Source organism: Chamaea fasciata, unplaced genomic scaffold (genome assembly GCF_029207755.1).
Source record: "Chamaea fasciata isolate MVZ Bird 193981 ecotype frontalis unplaced genomic scaffold, bChaFas1.0.hap1 SCAF_11, whole genome shotgun sequence".
Classification (NCBI taxonomy): Eukaryota; Metazoa; Chordata; class Aves; order Passeriformes; family Sylviidae; genus Chamaea; species Chamaea fasciata.
Genome location: NW_027094096.1, coordinates 23,612,909 through 23,639,077, shown reverse-complemented (window position 1 = coordinate 23,639,077; position 26,169 = coordinate 23,612,909). Strand labels below are relative to the sequence as shown.

Here is a 26,169-nt window from a genome sequence, read left to right as displayed (position 1 = left end):
TGGGATCTCGTAACGTGAGGATCAATAAAATGCTTTTGCTGAGTGAGTCCTGAAGGTGATTGTGTATCTCTGAGCTGTTTTCTGCCTGCTTTATGTGCTCAGGTTGGTGCAGCTACAAAAAAACCCACCAAAACCTCTAATTTAAGTAAATTTCTTTTCATCATGGTATGATAGATGAAACTCTTTTGAAGGTACCATGTACTTGCATTTAAAGGGTGACAAGGTCTTATCTATTTTGGAAGTGTGAGGTTGGAAATGAAAAGATTTGATTTAATTTGTATTTAATTTGCAATGCATATTTGTTTTGTATATATATAGTTTGAATTACATACTCATGTAGTATATATCCCTAATTTGTCCTGCATATTTATCTTGTAAATTGTATTAACTTTGGATTTAATTTTTTCAAGAAGCAAGACAGCTAAATATCACTTTTTTTTTTTTTTTTTTTTTTTTTTTTTTTAGCTTTATACCTGTGTTAGCAGGTGGGAGGCAGAACTGGGGAGTTTGAAGATGTGGCTTCTCTCAGTTCTTTACATTCTGTGAAACCACTCACTGAGTTCCTGCTGTGTTCTTCATTCTTCCACTTCTATTCCCATGATCTTTTAGGCTTTCTGGCCTTGATGCAGGACTTTTTGGGATGTCTGAGACACATCCAGGAGGAATTGTAATATGAATAATTTTTTATCAATTCGAGTCATAAATAATTGTTCAGTAACAGAGTGTTCGTTGTACTCACCAAAGGTTCCTTCTTCCTTGGTTCCTTCCTTGATTTCTCCATGACATTCTGTGGAATGCTGACTGATCAGAAGGATTTTGAAATGACTGAAGCTTTCCTCTACCATTTGTGAACATTTATGCATTATTAATCCATTCTACAAAACTGGTGAAGTGCTCAGTTTATTTTTACAGCAGCGGCATACAAGTAATTTTCACTTGTGAATGGGATTTCCTCTCACTCTACAGGGTGTTTTTACACTGCAAAAGTTTTTCTAGACTTCTTGTACACTTTTAATTGTCTTGGAGAAAAGACAGAATCAATCATCTGGAAAGATTGATGTCAAAGGAAATTAAATAATAACCTCAGTTCTTCATATTTTGTCTTGTTTCTGTACAAGAGCTGAAAACTGAAACTTTTAAATATGCATCTAAAGATGCCCAGTGCTAATTTTACTGTGTGTAGGATGGACTGAGAAAATCAACAAGGGTTTGGGCTGTATAGTCTCTTTCTCATTAATACATTTTGGCTCCTGGAATGATGTACTGGGAGGATGGATCAAGAGAAGTGTTGCAAGGTATTTCCATTGACAAGAAAATACTGTCAGGAGAATTGCTTAATGTGTATATTTATACACACTTAAAAAATACGTGTGCATGAAAAGAGTAAAATGTGCTGCCTAGGTTGAATCCAAGGATTGTACAGGTGTGTTGGCAAGGGGCGTGTGGGTCTGTGTACACTTATATTACTTCTTAAAAGCTTTAAAATGCATCTTCTTCCATCTCATTCCCACCTCAGTTCCCAGAGTGCCTTTCCCATGTCAGTGTTTTAGATTCTAACCCCAGAATTATTTGGGTGGGAAGAGACCTTAAAGCTCATCCATGGGCAGGGACACCTTCCACCATCCCAGACTGCTCCAAGCCCTGTCCAACCTGGCCTTGGGCACTGCCAGGGACGGGGAGCCTGGAAAGCTCTCCAGAGGTGTTCCAGACCAGGCTGGATGGCCTTGTAGCTCAATCTTCTGTACTTCCCCCCTTTTCACTCGTTTCCTGTGAAGTTCTAAATCCTGTCCAACCCTTAAAGTTCAGATTACATTACTGAGAGCTTTCTCTGCTTCTGTTGTTCTGTATCCTCCACGAGGGCTCTGCCCCGCTCTGCTCCTCAGCTTTCCCCACTTTGCTTTCCTATCTCTGCTTTCTTCTTCCTCTTCTCCATTTTATCCTCCTGCCTTTGAGCTGAGCAGCAAATATCCTCATGATATTTACAGGAGAACTAGTATTTGGACAGTTCTTTGTTTGGTATTTCCATTGGAAATACCACAAGCAGTCATGTTTCCATGATATTTCCATTGACATTAACTTCAGGACGACTTCCTTTAATCGGGTTTAGTGGGGAGGAAGCTTCATATTCCTTGTCAGCTCTGTGTGTTTGCTCTGTCCCTTTTAAAATCATGTGACAAATGAACCAGGAGGAAAAGATCACAATCGGTTGGCTTGTCTTTATTCAGAGTGAAAACTAAAACAAATGTAACTTCAGCAGCAGTTCTTGTACAGGGAGAACATGCTGAGGTGATTTCAATATTTATAGATGTAAAAATCTTAGGCTGCTGAAAGAGTGCATGGAAGAGAAGATCTCTCCTGACGCCTGCAAACTAAAAAATAATGTAACATGAGATTTTAATTGTTGTCCAGGTATAAAATGCTTTATTTTAAGGCTTGACTCATAATTAACTCAATCAACATAAACAACGTTTAGAAGCTAAAACTTCAACCTAAGCTGAGGTGTTCTGCATAAAAATTCCATCAACAACAAACCAAAAACACCTGAAATGCTGAATTTAACGAGAAAAAAGTGGGCTTGTGCTAGGACAAAACATTAGTTTTAATCCTGAAGAAGAAGTAAATAGATTGTATTGGACAAGAAATGAGAGTAATTAACTTCTGCATTTCCACTGTGCAGCTGCAGCGCGTGGCGCCTGGAAGAATGGTTTTGTGGAATTAGGCAGGAGACCTGGATTCTGTTCCTGGCATTTTCACAAATTTACTGAATTCCTCTAAGTCATTTAATCTCTGTAGTGAAGTAAAATAACTTCTCTACTTCCTGGGAATATAAAATGAATATTAAATTAATGATTGGGGGAGCCAGGAGCAATGTTGGCTGTGCACATGTTTAGCTAAATCAATGCTTTAGGATGCACATTTGCATAAAACCATACTGGAAAATTAGTCAGAGCCAGCCATGCAGTCTGGGTTCAGCCTGGGTAATATTTTACCTTAATTTGCACCTGACAGAAGTTATAGGACCAAATGGATTGGAAGCTGGCTGAAATATGGCCCAGTTTAAAAGGAAAATGCATCTTATTGTCGCAGGTGCTCGGTAAAATACCAGTGAATCAAAATATTGAAACATTCAGGCCATTCCTCAGATTCTTCCCAGGGACTTGGACAGGATTTGGGATTTTTTGGGAGCATTGGTGTCCTGTGATGACTGGAATCCATCTGGCAACAGAACCCTGTTTTTACCCGTGGTTTTCTGAAAGGTGAACTCAACATGACACAGAAAAACAGAGTAGAAAGGAAGATTAAATTATCTTGCAGTATTGAAACTGCAGCATGTTTTCCAGGACAGGAGTTCCAATTTTATTTATGTTTCTAAAGGAGCTTTGGAATTTTCCTTTGATTTTTATCCCGTATTTTTGAAACTTCTTAAAATCCTCAGAAGTCCCAGAGTTCCTGTGAAAATCCAGCCAGTGCACGGAACATTTGGAGGAGGAAGGCAGGTTTAGATGGGATATTGGGAAGGAATTGTTCATTGTGAGGGTGGGGAAGGGCTGGGATGGAATTCGCAGAGAAGCTGTGGCTGGTCCTGGATCCCTGGAAGTGTCCAAGGCCAGGCTGGAGCAGCCTGGGACAGTGGAAGGTGTCCCTGCCCATGGCAGGAATGGAATGGGATGGGCTCTATGGTCCCTTCCAACCCAAACCATCCTGGGATTCTCTAAGGAGCAGGGGCACTGTTTCTCCAGAACATAGTTAGGAAAATGTCATTAGATAGGGAGCAGATAAGGATCTTGAAGCCTGGATCAGCTTTGGCTAAAGATCCTTCTGACTCTGGGATGCTTCAGCCTCTTTAGTAAACTTGCTCCGCATCTTTTAATGCAGAACGTGCTGCCTTTACATTAACATTCTGCAGTGTTCTTATATGCCTTTTAATCAATTTTTTTAATGAGAAGATAATTACGTTCTATGCTTTTAATCTGACAGATCTGACTGAAATTGTCTAGCAGTTCCAAAAATTCCTGAGGTGCCTGCCTGCATCCCACAGACCTGGGGAAAAGTCAGCCGTATTTTTAACTCAGATTATTTTATGTTTTATTTTGGCTTCTCATCAATTCAGCCACCCTTAATGATGAAATAAACCCAAATATCTGGAATTTGAGTCGTGTGACTCACCTGCTTCTTCTCTGTTGGCTTTCCTGCTTGTATTTTTGATGTTGCCCAGCACATTGAACGGGGAGAGACTAAAACTTCTTTGGATCAATGTTCAGGTGATGGACCCTGAGCTCTGGGTTGCGATTCAGAGTCAGAACAAGCCTGGGCAAGTCAGAGGTGGCAGGGATGGTGTTTATTCCTCAGAAACACAAATGTCAGCAGCAGGAGGATTATTTTAAACACTCCACCTCTCTTGACAAAGTTGTGACAGCTGTGCCAGGTTGGTGAGACCTGTGAAGTCACAGCTTAATTAGAGATGAAGATTTGTGTTTGGGAGGGAGGAACAGCGGTGACAGATCCAGCTGTAAACAAGAAGTGTGGATTAGCTGAGGGCAAGGCTTTGACAAGATCCTCTGAGTTTCCTCCTTTATCTTTTCCTTAACCCGCAGGGACCTCAGCTGATCCCTTCCCCACCTGGAGCCTCCGGAGCATCTCTGCACACGCAGAGGATTCCGTGAGTGGCTCTCGCCTGGAATTCCTGCTGGAAACATCTGCAGCCTGTGCTGCTGGAGGAGAATCCTTCCCCTGGGATTACCTCCAGTGAAGCTGAAGAGATCAAGGTCATCTAAAGAGCTTATGCTCTCTCTTTTCCCTCACTTGGAAGGTACTTTGTAAACCACTATCATAAATTTTAAACTTCTGACTGGAAGGATGCCCAGCCAAAGTCTTTGAGGGATCAGATTAGTTTACATAAGACTTTTTCCTCACTTAAAAGAAAGTGCTGGGAGCTATCATTGAGGCATTTGCTTAATCAAAAGTGTTTCAAATGAAACCATTTTGTTGTCAGAAAATGAAGAAATGACAAAAAAAAAAAAAAAAAAGAAAAAAAAGAAAAATCATGTAAGATGTAATTTAAGGAGGGGAAGGAAAAATAATAATCTAGCAGTGCACTGTAACAGGATTTCCTTATCAACCCCTTCCCAGATGCAGTCACTGTCATTTAGGCCATGCCAGTGACTGGTCTCATGCCAACCTAATACAAGTTGGTTCCACTTGTCACCCTTTCAATTTCCCAGCTGGACTCCGTTTTAAAGGGCATATTAGCATTATCAAAGGAATCGTTAAGATGTGTCTTGGTTTTCTTTAAAATCTTTTCTTTTTTTTTTTCCCCCAAGTATTATTAGTGGAAAAAAATAATCAAGTGTTAGGAAGAAAAAAAGAAATGTCATTATCTTTGGGTGGCATCAGATGTTATGCTCTCAAATTAAATGTTATTTTTTTTCTCCTTTCAAAAGAATGTGAGGTATCTTCTCCAACACAGAAATCACTTTGCACAAGGTCCTGGAAAATCCCTTTTGCAGTCCTAAATTCAAGTAATGTCTATCCTTGGTTATTAAACCATTAATCTGAAAAATAAAATGCCATTGCTTATAACTTTTAGAAGGACCTAATTTTTGTGTTCAAAGTTGCAAATATTCCAAAATTCAATATTCAAAATTATTCAAACACTCGGAATAGTGGAAAATGATGAGAATGATTGAAAAGCAGTGGCTGTGTGCTGCCAAAATACTTTTAAGAGAAGAAAGTAAGATTATATAAAAACCAAAGTGACAGAAGATCTTACCTGCTATTCCATCCATGTTATAAATTCTAAAAGTAATTTTTTTAGGCTTTTTGTCAGGCCTGTTTAAAGTTGCAGTGTTGGAGAGGCCTTATTGGTGATATTCCGTTGATATATTATATTTGCTCTTCTTCTTTTAGTTCTTACTGAGATAATAAATGAAAACCTTTCGGTTGCCCATCATTAATGGTGCTTTTCACAAAGATCGGTGTTTGTTGAGTTAAAGAGAAGCTGAAAATGGGGTTGGAGACAGGAGGTGGCCTTTGGGAAGAAAGGATGGACAGAAGTGGCTTCACTCAGGAACCATCCAGAAAATTGTTCCTTCCGGAGCAGTTCAGTGTCAGGATGTTCTGGGAACACAACTGGGAAGGAAAGCTGTCCCCCATTTCTTTTGGATGAGGTGAATGATGCTACTGAGGTGGAGGTAAAACTAGATTTAATGGCTAGAATTATTTGGGTCTCTGTATTTTAGTGTGTTGGAGTCAACGGAATAAATGCATTTCTTAAATCTTTCCTCCCTCTTTTGTCCTTTCCCTTTTGTTTTCCTCTTTTTTCCCCTCTGCCAAATGACCTGTTTCCATCCTTAATGAGAGAACCTCTTTTGTTAACGATTTTAGAGCTGAGTGGGCTCCTGCTGATTGTGCATCTACAGAAATATTTCCACCTGAGAAGGAGCTGGGAAGGGAAGAGGTTGCTGACCCCTTCAGCTGCTGCTGAATTTCCAGCCACAAACTCAGCCTCTCCTCACTTTCCTTCAGCCACTCCCTTCTCCCCCTTCTCTGAGCATCAGTCTTCCTGAAAGCAAAACTTTCCTTGGCAGGAAAAGAAATCATTGCTTGCTTTGTTTTAACCTTTCCTGTCATTTCCCACATCCTTTAATGGTGGGAAATTTTATTTCATCTGTCCATCCATGTATATAATGATCTCACTAAAGGCTGCTATTTTTTTTTTCTCTAAGTACCTTGAAGACAGTAGAATTTTGCCAGTAAAAGACCAGGAGTAGTGAATACTGCTGATATTTATTCTTACTTTCACTTGACTAAATCTAAAGGAATTCCTAGAGATCTGATAGGAAATCTGCTGCTTATCTGCATAGTATTTTGTTTGTATTTGACGAAAAACACTCAACTTCAATTCCTATTACTTTTAAAGCATTTTTTGAAAATACATTCAAGTTTTTCTGCCCAAAAAAGCATGAGAAATGTGAAGTTAAGTTGCCACAAGTCAACTAAAGATTAACGTAATTGTAGAGAAATTTGATAAAAAACCAACAGTTTCTCAGTATTAAATTTACAGGTGCAAATTCTGTGCCCATTAAAGATGATGCCTAAGCTTAATTAATTTTCATTTATGGGATGGAACTGCTTCAGTGGGCATAGTTTTGCTCTCAGTGCCCAGCTGGATGGTTTAGCATTATCACACACCACTTTTTCACCCGATGCTGGAACAAAAAAGTATCAAAGCACGAGTCAGATTAATCTTGTGTTTTTAGAGCAACTGCCTTAATCTGCCTCAGAGAGAAAAATCAGTGCACTTGTTATCATATTTGAGCAATCCATGATGAGATCTGCCAGGAGTTTTCACAGGCTCAATTTCACAGTGCCTTGATTGCATTTGAATACTGCTTGTTCTCCTGAGAGCCCGCCTGGATCAGTTTTATGATAATTCTCAACTCTTCTACCTGAGAAAGGTGAAATTCAGCGTTGCTGGGGAGGTGGATCCATCCAGTATTTGCCATTAGAGCGCTCCTGTTTATTAATTTGCACACAAACCCCTGTGCTGGGGGCCAGCCTTTCCTCCTCAGCTCCGCCCCGCAGTGCACGGTCAGAAATTCCAGGGAACATCGTGCCAGAGCGATGCTTTAGGATTCGAGCTTTTCTATTTTCCATACATTTGCACTCCTGCAGCTCTTTGGTGTGTGACTCCAAACCCCACACACAGGGTCAGCTGCTGCTTCCCCATTTTGGGCAGACACAACAATTCCTCTCCAGGCCTGGGGATCAAGGACACCTCACTGCCTCACGCCCCCGGAGATGGAAACAAAAGTGAGTTGGGGGGAAAACTTGGGGAAAATGACTTCATTAGCTGGAGCTGTAATTGGGAGATGAGCCCCCAATGTGCAAATGGCCCAAACTGATCAAAGTGTGAAAACCCGTGACCCGGGGCCCGTTTTGGGTGTAGGCCCTGGGGGGCTTTGTCTGCCCCGAATGTACCTGGAGGCCCTTCAATAACTAGAACTGCTTTTTATTCCCTTAACTCTGTCTGGCCTCTGTTTTTAGGTAGCCCCAACAAGGCATCAAGAGGCACCATCAGTCCCGGTGTATGGGGCAGCAGAGTGGAATTGTGTCTGCAGCTCTCTTGTCACCCATCCCTGTCCCATGGCCCAGCACAAGCTCTCCTTTGTGTCCCACAAGATCCCTCTTGACTTCTCCTGTGGCTTCCGAAGGATTTAGGATGGGATGATATTGCAATAAGTTAGCTGAGTCTCCATTATCTTTATGCAGGAAAACCCAATTCTTTATTTTCACAACAGAAAATACAGTTTCATACAGTTTTCATACAGATTTTACAGACCTCGTGTGCAGCTTTAATTGGTTAATGGCTTTCCGGCCAATTACTCTATTGGTTAGTAAAAGGTACTCTACTTGTCCATCAAATCTATCTATCCTTGGATTGTTGACGTATTTTCTTCACTGATTCTCATGGAACAAATCCACTGTTATTGCAGATATATTTGGTTTTGAACAGGTTGTTATGCTAACAAGTTTTCATACCAAGATTGTTTTCACACCAAGATTGGGAACTTCCAAATGACTTAGAAGAAGTGACAGGTTAACATTGGCAATTTAGCAGAGCAGGCCTGAATTGATGAGGTCTTTTCTAATCCTTTTACCTGTCATGACGGGATGATACGAGGCTGAACTGGGAGATGTCAGAGTTACAGAGCAGCTGGACAGAGGAGCCACTCTGGGGCTGCTTTGAGCACATCAGGCACAGGCTGAGCTCCATGGAAGTGCCTCTATGAGGAATGAGGACCAGTTTGAAAGCCTGGGGCAGAGATTCTGTGCTGAGTCAGAGAGGAAGGATCTCCCTCCAGCCAGGAGGTTTTTATGGGCACACCAGGTCAGTGGTTTTCTTTCTGCTGTGAGTTTAATGTTTATGCCTCTGTTTGCTTTCTCAGGGCAGAGACAGCACCAGATGAAAAGTCTGATGGAAGAGAAAACTGCCTGGAGCTGGCTGGGCAGGGTGCAGGTCAATTTTCTACCACACTGCTGAGGGTTGTTTCAATATAAGGATGCTTTGTCTGGCTCAGAGTGGGCCATGCCTCACAGAGAGCAGATAAAAGGAGCAGGTTTTGTGTTCCACGTCTCCTCAGAGTGCCAGACCCTCTCTGTCTTCAGCCTTCTTGGAGTCTGGCCTCAGGCCACTGCACTCTGCTCTTCCAGTTGCACTGTCCAGGTGATGCTGGGAGATGAAAGAAAAGGATGTTCAGAAAACTGAGATGTTTTATAAAAACCTTCTAACTTGTGCTGGTTACCTGGGGGTCAAGAATGGCCTTGGCTGGGGGAAGCAAAGCAGAGCTCCCTCAGCTCAGAGCAGCAGAATGTAAAGGTTTCAGGTTGTCGAGGGTCCTGTCCCAAGGCACAAAATCAATTTGCACAGAAAGTCAGGCACGGTCGTCAGAGGCTGATTTTGGAGATGGGAGGAGCAGGAAAAAATAGGGAAAAGCATTGGGAATTCATCTCTGAGGAACTTCTGGAATAATTGCTGCAATGGGAACACAGTCCAGCGCGGTATGTGCTGAGCAGGAGCTGCCTGAACATTTGTAGGATTTGCAGTTGAGGGGTGTGCAGCTCTCTCAGATCCTCACATTGATGTTGATAGATAAACAGAGAATTTTAGGCTTTTCTTTATTGATCCAACATTTTTTCTTGAGTGAAAGGATTGACTGAAGCAGCTGCACTTTGATCTGTGTACATTTTTTTCTTTAACTGTTTTTTGGGCTTCTTTTTTTTTTTCATTTTGACTGGATAGGGGAAAATACTGTATTAATGGATTAGTAATAATGCTGAAATAATGAACAATTAATAGTTATAATTTGCCTTGCTTCACTTGAAGAAGTGGATGAGCATTATCTCAGCACAATCTCTGTTGAATTCTGTTAGGAGTAAGATACTCCAGGTTTACTCATCCTCCCACCAGACAGCTGACAGCAGATGATGAAGAGGCTTTTCCAAATATCTTCATCTGGAAAGAGAGTGACTTCTCCCTTTTCTTCTTTCTAAAGGCCCTAAGGGAATTTTGGAAATCCTTGGGGGAAAAAAAAAAAAGTCAGAGTACCTGGAATATTCCAGTCTACAGTGACTGGAGACACACAGGAAAGCATCTGATAGCTGGAGAAAAGAAATGTAAAGAGCCACTGGCACTACTCGTGTTCTCCTGGCCCAGGTTCAGCATTAGAATTCCCTTCCGTGGCCCCATCTTGGAGAAGTGGTAAATGTGCTTGTCAGGCTGGATTTCCCCCCTCTTTTGGTCTCTTGATTTGTCAGGTATTCAGCTCACCAGCTCCAAAAGCCCAAAACCCAGCTGGGAGTGAAGCCCCGAGTCCCCCAACGCAGGCTCTGTGGCTGTGGCAGCTCAAAAATGCTTTTTTTCTCTCAAGTTTCCAGGATTTAAAGTGGTGGGTTTGCTTCTGGCCAGGAACAAACTGCTCTGGGTGTTGAATAGCAGCTTCTTATCTCCAGATTCCCAGATGGGCTCGTGGATGTCCCACTTCTGATGGTTAGCATTGAATAGGAAGTTTTTGCAAATGATTCTTGGCAGGAGCACTCATCACATTTCTATTGAGATTTATCTCCACAGCTGAGTTTTCCTTTGCTTTTTTTTCCTCTCTGTACCATGCAATTAAATGGATGACCATCCTATGCAGAAGGAAATGCTTCCATCAGAGATGAAAAGAACTCAGAGTGAAGCCAGCCACACACAGCATCGGGTTTTAAGCCAGCTTTACATCAGTTTTTCAGAAGAAATGAAAAAAGAAATGCATATGTTAGGTATTCCTGGGCTCTGAGATACCACATGCATTTTCCTAGGACACGTGCTCATAAATGCACTGCGTTCTTAAATCAGCTTTTTGGGCTGGAAAAATACTCTAAAAGGAAGGGGAAAAAAAAAAAAAGAGTTCTCAGTTTCTGTCATTAGGTAATGAGAACCTGTCTGTTGCCTTGCTGGCAGCAGCAAATCTTCCCTGTCGTGTTCTTTATTGCCATTTGAACAGCAGGACTCCCCAAACTGGCTGGGCACTGCGTTTTGTTTTGCCAGAGATTATTCAGAGAGACACTCTATTGACTGGAGAACCCTGTTATATTTGCCAAACTCATCACAACGTGTCTGTAAGTCTGCATTTTCTTAAAATGCTTTGAGAATAGAAATACTTGGAAATGAATTAACAGACCTGAATATCATTCAAGCTGTGCTTCTACCCATGGATGATGCACTCTTGGGTTTTTGGTTGGTTTGTGGTTTTTTTGGTTTTTTTTTTTTTTTTTTTTGCCAAACAGAAATTTTAAAAATGAGGGATTTGACTCAGGAGAATGTTCTCAGAATTCTGGAGGATTCACTGAAGATCCTTCTGGTTTTTGTGGAGGATGAGGAAATTTGCAGCTCCAAATTTGGGATTTTAACTTGAGGTGTGCTCACCAGCAGTGGGAGCTCTGCTGTTACTTGCCAATAGGTGGCACGAGTGCATTGCTGAGGTTTGCAGGTACAAACTGCAAATAAAAAGCCCGTGGTTAACGGGGAGGATGCAGCAGAAGGCACCGTGGCCATGTGAGCAGTCACTGATGCCCACGCAGGAACCACTGCCTGCAATCTGACACCTGCTGCCAGGGACGAATGAGGCATTTTTGTTACGGAACGGAGGAAAAACCAGCAAAATTAACGCATAATTATTATATCAGACAGGAATGGACTTAATGTAAAGCTGCGTGAGAAAGGAATGGCCTGAAATCGAGCACTGCAGCATCACATACACACACAAAAAGGTATTTTCTTATCCATTAGCAAACTTTAATTTATGGCTAGTCTGAAAGAAAAATACCCAAGCAGTAAAACCAACCAAAATATCCAAGCTTTAATGGAGGCCAGGTCCAAACCCTGCTCAAGGCTACTGAAAAAATAATCAAGTTTCCTTGAAATTAAGCAACAGTTGGAACAAAAATCTCTGCTGTGCATAGGTGTGGGGAGTTTATTCAGAGGAGCTGCATGATGGACAAGTGGGAGTTCAGGGGGGGGAAAGTGGAAGTGCTCTGGTGATTTATATGGAATTGCAGCCACTGGAATGGCTTTAATCCAGTCTGGTGCCTCTACCATCCTGCCCCACCATGGAGATGCAGCAGCTAAAGCATTTCAGTGTCCTCCTGTGCCCCGGTCACCAGGGCAGCACCAGCCTGGAGCCGCCTCTTCCCTTTGGCACACGGATTCCAGCTTTGGATGTGGAGTTAAGGAAAAACTAATTTCTAACTAACACCAGCGGAGTGAAATGTTTGCCTGTTTTGTGAGTGGGGTTTTTCCAGGACTTTCTCAAGTGTTTTGCTGGCTGTGATCTCTCCAGAGAGATCTCTGATCAGTTTCTAAAATGATTCACAGGTTGAAGAGCAGCTGCCAGACTACAAAAATCCTCATTTGAGATTCTTCACCCAGTGTTACACGAGTGGTCAATTAGAGGATGAGAACTCTCCCTCTGCCTTTGAAGCCTGGGAATTGATTCCTGGGGTAGGAATGGGAGCAAAGTGTTTGGGAAGTGCCCGTATAATGACTTTGATCCTTGCCGGGATGTTCCTTTTCTTCACAGCCCGGGTCACCATCCTGCATTTGTTGATTCTCAGTGGGTGAGTGGGACAGGGAAATTCTGGGGGTTAGAGCAGGTGTGGGTATTTCTTAGCTCGCTTCTGTCATATTTGTGAACTGAAAACCTTCAGAATGGCAGCATTTACTCTTCTAAATGCATTTGTTCTCTTTTTCCTGGTTGGAATATCAATATCAGAATAGAATTCAGCTCCTCAGAGGAGCTTGATACAATACACCTTTGAGGACAGGGAGTTGGGAATGTTTAGGAATTCATTTTTATTTCCATTGCTCTTTTTTCAACGGGGCGATAGGGTCTAGACTTCTGCTGCTTTGCATGAAGATCTCCCTGCCCATTCTCCTCACTCAGAAGTACTAATTGAGTAAGTACTAATTACTCAGCCTGGTGGCTGCTGGCTGGTTGTGGCAGGGTGGGAGGACTTGGTGTGGATGGGGCTTGAATATGTGAATATTCAGGGCTGAGCTGTGGGTTTGTTGTCGGCTGTAAAACACGCAAAAGCTGGGTCTCGGCAAGTTTTTAACTGCTTTGTCCAGTGGCATTAGGGAGGGACGTGCTGGAGCAGAGGAAAATGGTCATTTCACGTTTCTATTCCCTCTCCTGGCCTGGTTTCCTTCAGGGCACGCAGATCCCACGCTGTTAAAACCACCCAATAATTGGTGTGCCCCAGTCTGAAGTCGGAGTTAGTTGTGTGCTGTCGAGGTTGGACATTTTCCACCGCTTCTCCCAGAAAATTATTTCCTAAAAACACAGGTTCTGAGCAGCCTGGTCCCGTGGAAGCCGGAGCTCGCTCAGGTGAGTGTCGGTGACTTCAGCACCTGAGTTGGGATCCAGCTCCAAGTTTGGACTCCCTGGATCCCATCCCACGGATCCAGCTGGGGAAAAACCCTGCGATGAGCCTGCAGCCAGGGAGACACCCCCAGAGAAATCAATGCCCGGGGGGACGGAGGGTGGCATCCCCAATCCTTCAGTGCCAGCCACGTCCCTCAGAGGGGACAATGCGAAGGGACGGGCGCTTCCCACAGGGCACAGGAGGATCCACACCCCAGGGGAATGGGAAGGGACTCCCTGAGATGCAGCAGTGGCAGAGCATGACCCAGTGCTTGGAAAAACAAACCGAAACAGGGATTTTTTTTTTTTTTTTTTTTTTTTTTTTTTTTTTTTTTTTTTTTGTCTCCTGCTGCAAATTTATGGGCTTTTTAACTTGCTGTGCTACCTGTCAGTCTGGGAACAGATGCCGAGCCTTCAGGCTCTCCGAGCTTGCCAGCTCCTGGCATCCTGCTGGGAGCTGTGGGAGGACTTTCAGTGGGAACCAGGGCAGCCTAATAATAGCAGCAGCATCCACGGGAGCCGGTGTTTGCACAAAGAGGCAGGAGAGGTAACCTGGAGCTGGGCTTGTCTGCAGCCACAGAAGGACAGAGAGGGGAGGAACCGCGGGGCACCGGCTGGAGCACTTGCTTGGCAGCAGGGTGCTGAGTGCCTGGGCCAGGAGAAGCAGATGTTTGAATTTCCTCAAAGCTGAAAGAAGCTGTGGGTCTGTAAAAATGAACTTTTTTTTTGAGGCTGGAGTGTTTCTGCTCAGAACGGACTGGGTCTAATTTACTGTTTGAGTAAAACCAGAGGGATAAAAATGTATATTCCTATTTTTTTTCCTTTGGGTCTTGACTGGAGGTTTTACAGTTCTTTACCTTGGAAGTTGCTAAGGGTTCAGTTCAGTTGTCTGGTCATAAACCAGGTGTTATTTGAGTGAGGGCTTTGAGAGGATGATAGATACAACATAAAGCTGTTACAGACCTTTTATTTCTGCTCCTTTAACAGGAACGCACCCTGTGTGACACCGTGGGTCACCATTGTCACTCAGCTGAGTGACAATCCCAGTGAGAGTACTGATATTCCATAAAGGAATGCTGGGTATGGAGTGGGATGGATGCTGTGAAAATCCTTCCCATCTGAGCACCTTGGCAGGTGCAGTCACCAAATGGTTTGGGTTTTGTTGGGTTTGGTTATTTTTAGGACATAACTGCTTTCAACTTTAGATTTTTGCCAATGATGACTTCTTTTTAGGGAAGAAAAAAAAAAGAAATAATATTGACATTAGATTTGACGAGACATGAGGAAAGAGAAATCAATATTAATATAAGCATCAGAACGTTTTAATTTTAGCATTTGAAGGAATAATGGGAATTGTTGATCAGAAACACCATCTGCCAAGGCAGTCTCCCTCAGCTGGTTATGGCAAGTTGAGCAATGGTAAATTATTCCTTATATTTATTTCTGGTTCTGGAAAGAATCCCACAAATTATTCTTTTGTAGAGATTATTCATAAATTTCCCCAAGCCTGTCCTGCCTTTTCTGACCTCCCAGCATTTCTTTGTGTTAGGAATGGACTGGAGCAGATTTATTTTCCAGAACTGGGGGAGGATCCTGTGTCCTGCGAGGGGAAGTGGGGATGGAAATAAAGCTTTGGGCAGAGCTTTTGGGATAAAATCCAGAACATCTCCCTGTGCTGACTGATTCCCAGGGATGGCACTTCTCAGTGGAGACTCTTTAGGAAAACATCAGCAGCAATGCTCAAATTTGGACTGCAGTGTTCCCCTCTTGGGAATTTTGGTCAGGAATTGATGTAAACTTATGGGGAAAAGATCCTAAAAGGCCTTTAAAGTGAAGAGTGAGGAGCTGTGTGCTGGCAATGTTTTTGTCATGTGTGTTCCCATCTTCTCTGGGGGGAGCTGGGTCTTCCTAGAGCCTCAAACTGCAATTGTGGGCTGTTGCAAATATTATAGTTATTTTTCTCTTAAAAAAAAAATAAATTACTGATGCTGTTTTCTGCAGTTTTTTTCCAAGACCAGACAATTGGATTTGGTTACAAATGTCCCCCCATATGCCTGAGGTGGGGGTGATGAAATATAGGCTCTCCAGTATTTTCAAGGCCAATTAATTTTTTAATTAACTGAAGTATACTTGAAAATATAAAACGTTCATTTGTGGAAGTTGGTTTGTTTCCAGTTATTGCTGGATTCATTTGGCAAGTCATGTTTTTTAAAGTAGAAAATGAAATTTCTCGTGCAGAATGATAAATTGTGTCTCTTCCATGGAAGTCCTTAGACTACTTTTTAACTTTAGATTTTGTTGTAATTCGTTGTGTTTAGATTGACACCATCTCCACCGTTTCGATTAAAAAAGTGTAATTAATTTGAAATAAGATTTCATTATGGTTCTCAGTGCTCGGTTCCAAACAACTTCTAATTTCCATCAGTTTTTTGAGCGTTTTTCCTAAATGGCCCTTGGTTTGACTCCTGCAAAACAGCCAGGCCCCATCCCCACCAGCAATGTGCCAGCAGTGCTCATTGCCTGAAGTTGAAATAATAGCAAAGTATTTAGTGATGTTCCAGTTCCCTTGCAAATTGAAATAATAATGAAAATGTTTTGCAATTTGCAAATGTTCCTGTATTTTTTTTCCCTAGAATTTGCTGTGTATATGTATGTATATATATATATATTGTCACTGGTGTAGGAAAAAAAATGATTTAACTTGTGCTACCAAAATTAATGTCAAAACTAATTGACCTTCACAGACAGATAATTTTATGCCTCTTCGAACATGGTCTGTCGGATCACCCCGTGAATATTGCATTCATTTCACTTTTCAGAAATGACTTTTCCCCCCTATAAAAATTCCTACAGTGACTTCACGGAGTAAAGAGGAGAATAACAGAAATCCTAATGTTTCCATCCTGGTTTTTTTTGGTTGTGGGGTTGACACTGAGCTGGGTGAAGCTCATGGTGCATCAAAAAAAAAAATGGGGAGGCTTCCACTTGGAAAAAGGTGGTGTAAAAAGGGAAGTTGTGTTTGATGTGGAGAGTGGTTTGTTTCTTTTTTAGAGATTTTGATGTGTGGAATAGCTGATGTGATTTTCCCAGATTGTTTTATTTTTTTACTTTATATATTTACAAAGAGGGGAAGAGAAAATGTAGGTTCCATGTATGTTAAAAAGAGGAAGGAAAGAAGGGAAAAAAAAATTCTCCTAAAATCTGGAAAAATTTCATGTTTTGGAAGGTCTCTCTGACCCAAACCATTCTGTTGATGCAGTGGTGGGAAGAAAAAAAAAAAAGAAGCAACAAAAAAATGCAAACCTGTTGAGTTTAATGGCAGATCCTTAAATTACGGCAGATTCACGCCTCTGTTGCATTTTTAATGTTGTATTTATCACATCATCTTTATGGGGCTGTCATCTGGGATTCACTGCGGTTTCCCTTGTACATCAGGGAGTTCATAACTCAGCCCTCCCAATTTGTGACACTCTAAAAAACCTGCAAATCAATTGTCCCTCTGAATGCAAATTGTCCTGGGTGTTTTAGGAGCTTCACTCCACTGAGCCCTTTGAAGCTCTGAAATAAAAATGCCCACAAAGGGACAGATTTAAAAATCCCCCCAGCACTGTGGACTTCAAGCAGTGGAATTCAAACTCCTGGCCCAAGCCCCCAGCTGGGGCACTGCTTATCTCCAGAAATTCCTCTTTTCTTTGCCTAATAGTGGTCTTTGCTCCAAAAATAGGATTGTGTGTCTCCAGGTCTCTGAAGGACTGGATCTGACAGGAGATCAGACGAGTCTGCATGGACAGAACAAAGGAGGAAAGCCTTGTGAGTAATAATAATAATAATAATAATAATAATAATAATAATAATAATAATAATAACAATAACAATGTTATACAAAAATATCAACAATTGTAACACAATGGTTCCTGTTCTAGTAAAGGGAAGATCTGGCTTGTATCTCCCTTCCCAGTCAGGGGGAATATGAAATTTTACAATTTTCAGAGGATATTTAGTATTTTTAAGACTATTTAAGTGGTACCCATAGTGCTGGTACAGAGCTGGGGATGTTCCCCAAATATCTGATGTGGGATCTGGTGCTGTGAGTGGGAATTGATGGATCAGAGGGGATGGGCAAGCACAGAGAACCTGCTTTGATGGTCACTAGTGCTGGCCACAGAACAGCAAGACAAGGGTTTCTCGATTGCCTGTTGAGATTTTTTAAACCCTTAAGACATAGAGGTCATCAAGATTTCCATTTTTAATGGGTTTGCAAAGCAGCTACCTGTGCAGGCAGGAGCCTTTGATAAACTTCCTTCAACCTCTTGTCATGCAAAAGCTTCTGAGCACAAGGAGGAACATTTCATATCTCTGCCTGCCAAAAGGATCCTTGGCAAGCTGTGCCTGAGCAATTCTGATTTGTTTCCATTTAATTAATGAACACTTTCCTGCTTTGTGATTATTGTCCTTGCCTGAAGTTGTTCCCATTATAGAGATGAATAAATAGTTCTTGACATTAGTTTCTACCTGCTTTGTAATTTGTTACACCATCAGGGACCTGCAGCTTGTCCTTGCTTTGAGTTCCTATTAATTCTGTTTATTTTTGTCTTTTATATGATTTCTGTTTTGTCCTTCACAGTTTAAGAAAAAAAAAAAAATCTGAACACTGGTGCTCTTTTATTGCTAATACAAATATCTTTCATCTTTTTTTCCTTTGTCATGGAATAGGTTTCTTTGATTGAGGTGGGAGGCTCTCTTCTCCTAATTTTTGTACCTCTTCCAGGAGCTGTTTGTGCCACATAAACATGCGAGAGGAAGATAAAAAGGAAGATAAATTAACACAGGCATCTACTGAGTACAGTAAAGGAATTCTCCCATTTTGCTGTGGGTTTTGTATCTCTGTTCTGCTCCTTTGAAGGTTTTTATTGAAGCTGGGTGGTAGGATTTGGCCAAGTGGAGATCTTGGGTGTGGGGTGCAGAGGCTCCAACCCTGGGGTGTGGCTCAGAGTCATGGAATGGTTTGGGTGTGAAGGGACCTCAAAGTGACACCTGGAGAGGCTGTCTGGAACAGCCTCTTTTATTTATTATTTATTTTACTATTTTGGTTGTTATTTTATTTATTTATTTATTAAAAGGCCTTCAAAGGATCCACCTCGGGCAGTACAAGAGCCCGGCTGAGGCTACACCCGACATGGATGACGGGTCACGAGTTTTCGCACTTTTATAAGTGTGTTCCATTTACATTTTGGGGTTAATTGTCCAATTACAGCTTCAGGTTGTGCAGTCCCATCCTCCCAGTTTGCTCTCCTCATTTTGCTGTTGTTTATACTTTTTTTGGGCCTGAAGCTGCAGTGGTGTCCTTGAGCTGGAAAAGGATTCTTCTGTCTGACTAAACTGTGAGGAGAACCTGATAATACTTCATATGAAGTTCAGAGTTACACACTAAGGCAGAACAGAATCTGGAAAATATAAAATCTGAAGCTTAAGGCATCAAAATCTCATCTCATTCCAGCCCTGCCATGGACAGGGACACCTCCCAGTTGTCTCTGGAGCACAAGGGATGTCACAGAGACGTGGCTGGAGCACATTGCTGGGGACAGCTCGGGGAGCGGCTGCCAACAGCCAGCAGAGCCACGCCGTGTTCTCCATTTGTAAATTATCAATAAATGACTCCTACAGTCAATAGATAAATTATTCACAAAGAAAGCAGCAGGTTCTAATCATCTCCAGATTAATGCCTTCCTGGCAGGGCCTGTGCTAACACAAATAATTGCCTTGGCATGTGCCAAGCTGTCCCACGGATTTCAGCAGCACAAGGCTGCCAGCCCACAGGTATCCCAAATTCCTCACCTTTTGGGGGTTTTAAACCCTGTGACCCATAAGTTTCGTGTAGCTCTGGTCATCCTAAGGGGGAGGCATCCCAGGAGTGGCTTTCCATGTCCCAAATCACCGTCTGTGCCCCGTGTCCCCATCAATGATGGGTGAGCACAACATTCCCAGCACTGAGAGCAATCCAAGCTCAGCTCTTCAGGACTTGTCCCCGTGTCCCTTTGGAAACTTGGGGGGATGTTACTGAAGAGGGGAAGTTGGTTCAGATGACAAAAAAAAAAGAGAAAAATTTCCAGCAGGAGCTTGCTTTCACACTTGATTTGAGTGCTTGAATACGGATAGGTTGGAGTTTGATCTTATTTATTCTCTGCACATAATTCACTCTGCTTTTACTCGGAATATATTATTTGAGACTAGCAGGGACAGCAGAAGGAAAACTTGCTTGCATGATTGTAGCTGGATTTGCTGGCTAGTAGGACAAATTCAGTACCAGAGAAGACTCAGGAACATTTAAAGCCTTGGTGAGACAAAAAGAGGTCACGTTAAATAAACGTGTGTGTGTGAATGTTTCCTCCACAGGACTGCTGACAGTTTCATAATACTGAAATCCTGTGAAAAACTAATGAGAATTTGGAATTTTCCAAAATTGGAACGACTGTTTTTTTGCCTGAATGTCTTCAAATCTCACTGAGCTGAGGTTTGATTTAGAGCCTCATGAAAGAGTTAAATTAAAAATAGCCACTGAGGTGTGAGTTTTCCATTTTGAGCCCGTCTCCTTTTGGGAACAGGTTTGTTGGTCCTCACATGTGCTGACAGATTGCAGAGCTGCAGTGGAAGAGGAGTTTATCTTTTTGAATAAAAATGTCTTCAGGAGAGAGAAAATACTGGTTGTTCCTTTCTCTGGATCCAGCAGTTTTGGAAGTGCAAACAGTTTCTGCTCACTCAAATATTAAAGGAATAGTGACTAAGCAAAGTAAAAACTCCTGTTGTTTTGACATAGACAAAAAAATTTAAATGTTTTTTAAAAAAGGCTTGGTCATGAGAGGATAACAAAAGAAGATTGTTAACTCAGCACTTTCTTTGAGGAAAATGGGGATTTTTTTAAGCCTTCATGAGAGATTGGCCTCGTCTTCTCTGAGAATTTTTCCAATAAGTGCTCATCAGTGAAGAACTCGTGGATGCAGCTGCAGGAGGATTCCCCCTTCCATCAGGAGAGTCTGGGAGCACCTGGAACGTTGTCAAAAATCAGATGTGAAGATCCTGTGATCTCCACCATCCTGCATTTCTCCCTTGACTCATGGAATCTGTTTTACCTTGAAATACTACATTTTTTATGACTCCAATCACATTTCTGGTGTTGGTGCTCAGAGGTTCCCAGACAGAGGAATACAGCGTCCTGTTGAAGGCTGAAATATATTTAGGCCTTTGTTAGGGAAGCTTTGGAACAGCTTCAAAGTCTAAGGACAGGAGATGTTCAAACCTTTAAAGCACATGGAGAAGATTCTGTGCCACTTAATAAATTCGAGTGATGAGAGAACAAAGAATGGAAAATCTGAGATCTAATCCATGGCCATGTCTGAATGATGCAATTTCAAGACATAAAATCAGTTCTGTATAATTTTTTTTGAATCTATCTATAAAATTGTGCGATAGATTTTGAGTAGAGTGCTTTTAATAAAAGTTATTGCTTTTATTTAATAACTGATTTTAAAAATCTTAATTTTTTTAATTCCTCATTTTAACTCCTCATTTAGTTAATCCTCACTTTAGTAATTATCCCCGTAGACTTAAAACCCACATTCTTAAATGTTGCTGTGATCTTTTTGGCAGTCAATGACATTAAATCATGTCCACAGACATCTCAGGTGAGGTCAGAAAATACTGGCATTTCACAGGAGGTTGTGACAAGGGAACAAAACTTTAAGGAAGCTCTGCTGTCACCTTGATGTTATTCCTTGGCATTTTTGCTGCAGAACCATAATCAAAATTTCATCTGAACTTTGTGTATTTTGAATAATTGTTTCCGTTTTATTTCAGCTTATATTTTATGAAATACCTTTTTTTTTTTTTCCAAGCTCAGAATTTCTTTTTTTTAAAGTCAGAAATCCTAATCCTCGTGGATTACGACTTCATGTTGTAAAATGAGGTGCGGATCATTTCTCTCAGTAGCTGTTCATGGTATAATATGAACTAAATTATTTGCAGCTCATTCAAAGTGAGACACAATTGTATTCTGGAGATGTACTGCTTTTCTTCTGGGGTTTATTTTATTATGAATTGGGTAATTCTGACTGAAATCAGCAAAAATATTGATCAGTATTACTTGTGGCATGGCATGGGTTTGGTCAGGCTGCTTCATCCCATGGGGAGTAAAACCAGTAATTCAGGAAGGAAAAGTCACCTCCATTGGATAGTTCACATCTGCAATTTCTTTCTGGAAACTGCCTCTTGATCAAAACTTAAATTTAAATGTAATAAATATCCTTTAGAAAGAACAAATAATCTTTCCACGCTTGTGGAACTGATTGTTAAAAGAAACCAGTTAAATCCTCTGACTCATTTTACTGACGCCTGGAACCCACCAGAACATTACAGCCCCTCTTTTCAGTGAATAATTCATGTCCTACGAGTGAAAAACCCAAAAGAAACTAAACCAAGATGTGTAAATATCTGTGTTTAAGAGTTTAAGAGCTCATCTTTTGGGTAAGACTATTATAAAGTCATTTGGAGGGAGAAGCTCATACATAAAAATGAATGTTGCCATGCAACAAGTACTAAAGAAAGAACCGCAAGATTTAAGCCTTAATTAATTTCCCACAGCAGCTGGGAATGTTCAGGAATGAGGAAATTTGGAGGCAGCAGTGTTAATTAAGGCTCATTTGCTAGAAATCTCTGGCCTGTAATTGATAACTTTGATGTGTGGTGTGATAAGAAGCCCAAGTGATGTTTACCATGATTGTAACAATATCTGCGTTGTTCACTATTTATGCAAGAGAATTCTCTGCTTCTCCGATTTGCTAAAACTGCTGTGCCAGGCTGTGGGGCCTTGGAGAGAGACTGGCTTTGTAGGAGAATCAAAGAGATTTTGGGACACAATGAGCCTCTAACTTTTTCTTTTTGTGGTTTAGTTCCTTGTAGGTAAAACTCGATTCATCCATTGAGTGAGAGGCAAGAGAACAGAGCCTTTGGTGAATGAAGCTCTCAGTTATTGAAGGGAGTTGATGACCATAAACGCATGGAAGTAGAAACAGGAATACTTTTCATTTTAATCTGTACATTCTCAGCTTAAACTCCCCAGTGAGGAGCTGAAGCAAGTGATTTAATGCATTTAAACAGAGATTCTGGATATTGGTCGCATTCAGGAGGAAATATTCCTGCAATGGCATCACACCTTCCTGGGCCGCGTTGTTTTCCCCCCTGAAGGAATTAATCTTTGCCTCACAGGAGACAAATGATGGAGGAGGTGAGTTCTCTCCGAGGCACTGAAATGACTGCTAATTTTTGAGCGCTTTCCAAATGATCCGTGGAAAAGATGAACATAAAGGTTAAGTTGTGCTGCATGGCTGTGATGCAAAGGGCAGGTTTCTAGTCCAGCAGGTGCTGAAGCAGGCAGAGACATCCCATCCCAGGAGCTGACACAATTATGGATTAGGTAGGATTAGGGAACGTTTGCTTCATTTCTGTGTTTGTCCCTCATGTCCCAGCCCAAGTTCCTTTGCCTGCTGTTCCAAAACCTCTCTGGTTTCAGGTGGCTTTGAAAACTCCTCTGAATTCCAGTGGCAGGGGCTGCCCGAGGCCTTGCTGCTTTTGACCTTCACTGCAACTTCAAGCCCTGGAAGGAGTCCGTGTCTTGGAAGGATTTTTATCTTTGCTGTCACCAAACACGAGGCGTGTTTGCTGAAAAGGGACAGGAGCTGTGCTGCCTTATCTCACCCAGCAGAAAACAATATTGGCCCTGATAACCCTCCCTCCCCAGCCCTATCTGCTTCAGAATCAGGTCCTGCCCATCATGTTTACGCTAGCTGATGTGTTCCATGCTGCCCTGTTGGCTGGGACTCTGTGGGAACAGCCATCACCAAGAGTCCCTCACCGATGATTCAAAACATCCAGCTCCGAGATTAATAGATAGCATAAAATAAAATTACAGATCCATGCGGCAAAGGATCATTCTAATGTGTTCGTAATCATCCCCCCAGCCATTGGCTGGGCTATCTCCCTTATATATTGCCAGGGTTGCTTATCTGGAGGTAGCACAACAACTCCCTGAGCGTTTTATCACCTCCTTTAAAAGTGGAGTCAATTACGACTCCAGATTAAAATAGTGATGTACTTCAGGGAATAAAAATGATATCCTGTGATGTGTTTTCTGAAATTGCTGGTAGGGCTTGGCTGAGTCATAACTCAGAACTTAATGAAGTTAATGGAACGGCTTTGGAGTCGATCTCATCGTGGGCTGGGGGAGGATGCAGCTTCCTCCTGCACCGGTGGCATGGGCAGGACCTAAAGTCCAGAACAACAACAAGGGCAAAGAGCTTTCATCTGCTCAACATCAGGGAGATTCAGCCTATTATATTGTATATTAAACAAAAGGTATATAATTATATGTATATTAAATGTGTATGTATATTAAAATTATATGTATATTAAATGTATATGTATGTTAAATTATGCGTATATTAAACAAAAATTGTGAGGAAAATATGAGAAGGGCTGTGCACCTCGCTCTGTGAGCCAATAACTGATTATAACAGAACTTCTTATTGCACAAATATAATTGTTCTGCAGAGGGCAAATGTCACAATGGCCCTCAAAGATGTCAGTTTGTTGCAGAATATTCTGGGTTTTCTTCCAGGGCAGACTGGGCGAGAGGCACTGAACTCTAACTGCACCAGAGACATTTTAGATGGTAGGGAAATTTTCTTAGTGGTCAGAGGATGTACCAGAGGAGTGGATTTACTTGAGAATGGGATGCTTTTGTTCCTTTTTAACCAGCTGGATGTCCTTTTGTGTGGCTCTCTGATCTGTTAAGTGGCCATACTCACAATAGATATTTCAGCAGTTTCACAAGCCCCTCTGTATTTACAGGTGTATCTGCTGAGACCTCACTGGAAGCAGATTAGGAAAGAAAATCCTTAATATCAGGTAATGTGTGAAAGGGAGGAAATGGCTTTGGATTAGGACATGTTCAAAACACAAGTTTTTGACTGTTTTGTTCTAAAATCCGTGTTTCTTAAAATTTTACTGTGAAGTTCTTGATCAATTCTAATCATTTCTGTACCTATACAAGAAAGAGAGACATCTGTGCCTGTTCAAGTATAAAAAGGTTTGTAAGCTTTTTTTCTTCCATCTGAATCTTGGTTCTTATTCCTTGGGTTTTTTTTTTTTTTTTTTCTCTCTTCAGGAGTGAATCCAGTCCAATCCACATTAAAGTTACATGGCAGCAAGAGAGATTACTGCCCATGTAATAACATAAAAATAAAAAAGGGTTTTCTGGCAGAGGAGGCCAGAGATGAGAGAAGGCAAAATTGAACTGTGAATGTTATTGACTTGAGTAGGGGGAGCAGAGTGGAGGGTGAGATTGGGAAGCAAAGGATCCATGTAAAAATGCAGCTTCAGCGCCCTTAAAAGGCACTCTGAGGTCAGAGGTTGGCGTGGAGCTGGGATCTGGAAGTCTGTTCCAGTGACACGTTACATAATGTGAGATATTCTGAGGCTTTCCAATGAGGTGCCAGCTCATTTTTAGATGTTGCCAGCTTATTCAGATTTCCCTTGGTGTGACAGTCTTCCAGCTCAGATTGCCTTCATTTGATCTGCATCACTCAGAAAGGAGACATGGAACAATCAGGTTCCACGTTTGGAGAGCCAAGCTAAATTCTGATGGAATTAGGTGGAGGAATAGTGCCTGGAGACCTCAGTCTGGAATAATGAGGGTGAAACAGCTTTGCAGGGGCTGGAAGATTACAGATTTAAGTAGTTAGCAATGTACATTCTGTGGCACATTTTAAAAAAGGTAAGATTATATATATATATATATATATATATATATATGCAGCGTAGCTATATGGGTTTCACTTAAGTCAAAATACAAGGAAGGAAAAAAAAAAAGTAATTGAAGAATTTCCCAGCTGATAAACAGGAAATATTTACATCCATGGATGTATGGTTTCTTTAAATCTAAGTTTTAAAGTGTTGCCCTGAATTGTTTGTTTCTAGTGTTTCTATTTCTAATAAGTTGATCATAAAGGAGTGATCTCCAGGATGAAATCTGGGGGAATATTAACAAGGATTGTTGGCGTTGCTTTCAGAATGGGATTAAGAACAGAATTAATCATTATGGTCACAGCAAAACGGATTTAGGAAAGATAAACCCCATTTTTTTGGCAGTTCTATCAAAATTTTTCCTTCTGAACAGCTGACTGGTGTGGATCTGAGAGCAGGGACTGTAATCTTTGGGATTTATCAAAGAAACTTTGGCAAACTAACCCTCAGGCAGGTGCTGGCTGCTGCTCATGCCCAGCAGGTGATAAAATAAAGGGCCCACAGAGCTTTGGGTTCTTTCCAGGGTTGGTTTTACTCCCCCAAAATTCAGCCAGAGCCTTGCCTTTGATGTGGAAGAAGTCATGGACCTTTTACTCAGAGGAGCCCTCACCAGTGGGCTCAATACAGGACATGGAGTTAAATTCTGTCGTTGATCTTGGGGTCTTGTCTGCTCAGTGGACCTTTGTCATGGCTTTGGAGAAGGATCAGGGATTAAACTTTGTGGGAGATGAGGAGGAGCAAGGCTCTTGTGTTCAGACCAAATTTTAGAAGGTTCCTGCCTTCCTCCTGTCACCTACCCCACAGCACTCACTTACTGGTTTTCCTGGTTTATTCTGTGACCCATTTTGCTTCC

General features: G+C 41.6%; 1 long non-coding RNA gene across 2 annotated transcripts; it reads left to right on the top strand.

Moving 5' to 3' along the window:
* Positions 1-14,035: 14,035 nt before the first annotated feature.
* On the top strand, positions 14,036-22,493 carry LOC136295406 (uncharacterized). 2 transcript variants are annotated; one of them, XR_010722657.1, is made up of 3 exons: positions 14,036-14,166; positions 17,188-17,273; positions 22,406-22,493. It is a non-coding gene; the product is annotated as an uncharacterized lncRNA (long non-coding RNA). The 2 variants fall into 2 exon arrangements; XR_010722656.1 differs by lacking the exon at positions 22,406-22,493 and adding an exon at positions 18,232-18,325.
* The last annotated feature ends 3,676 nt before the right edge of the window (positions 22,494-26,169 follow it).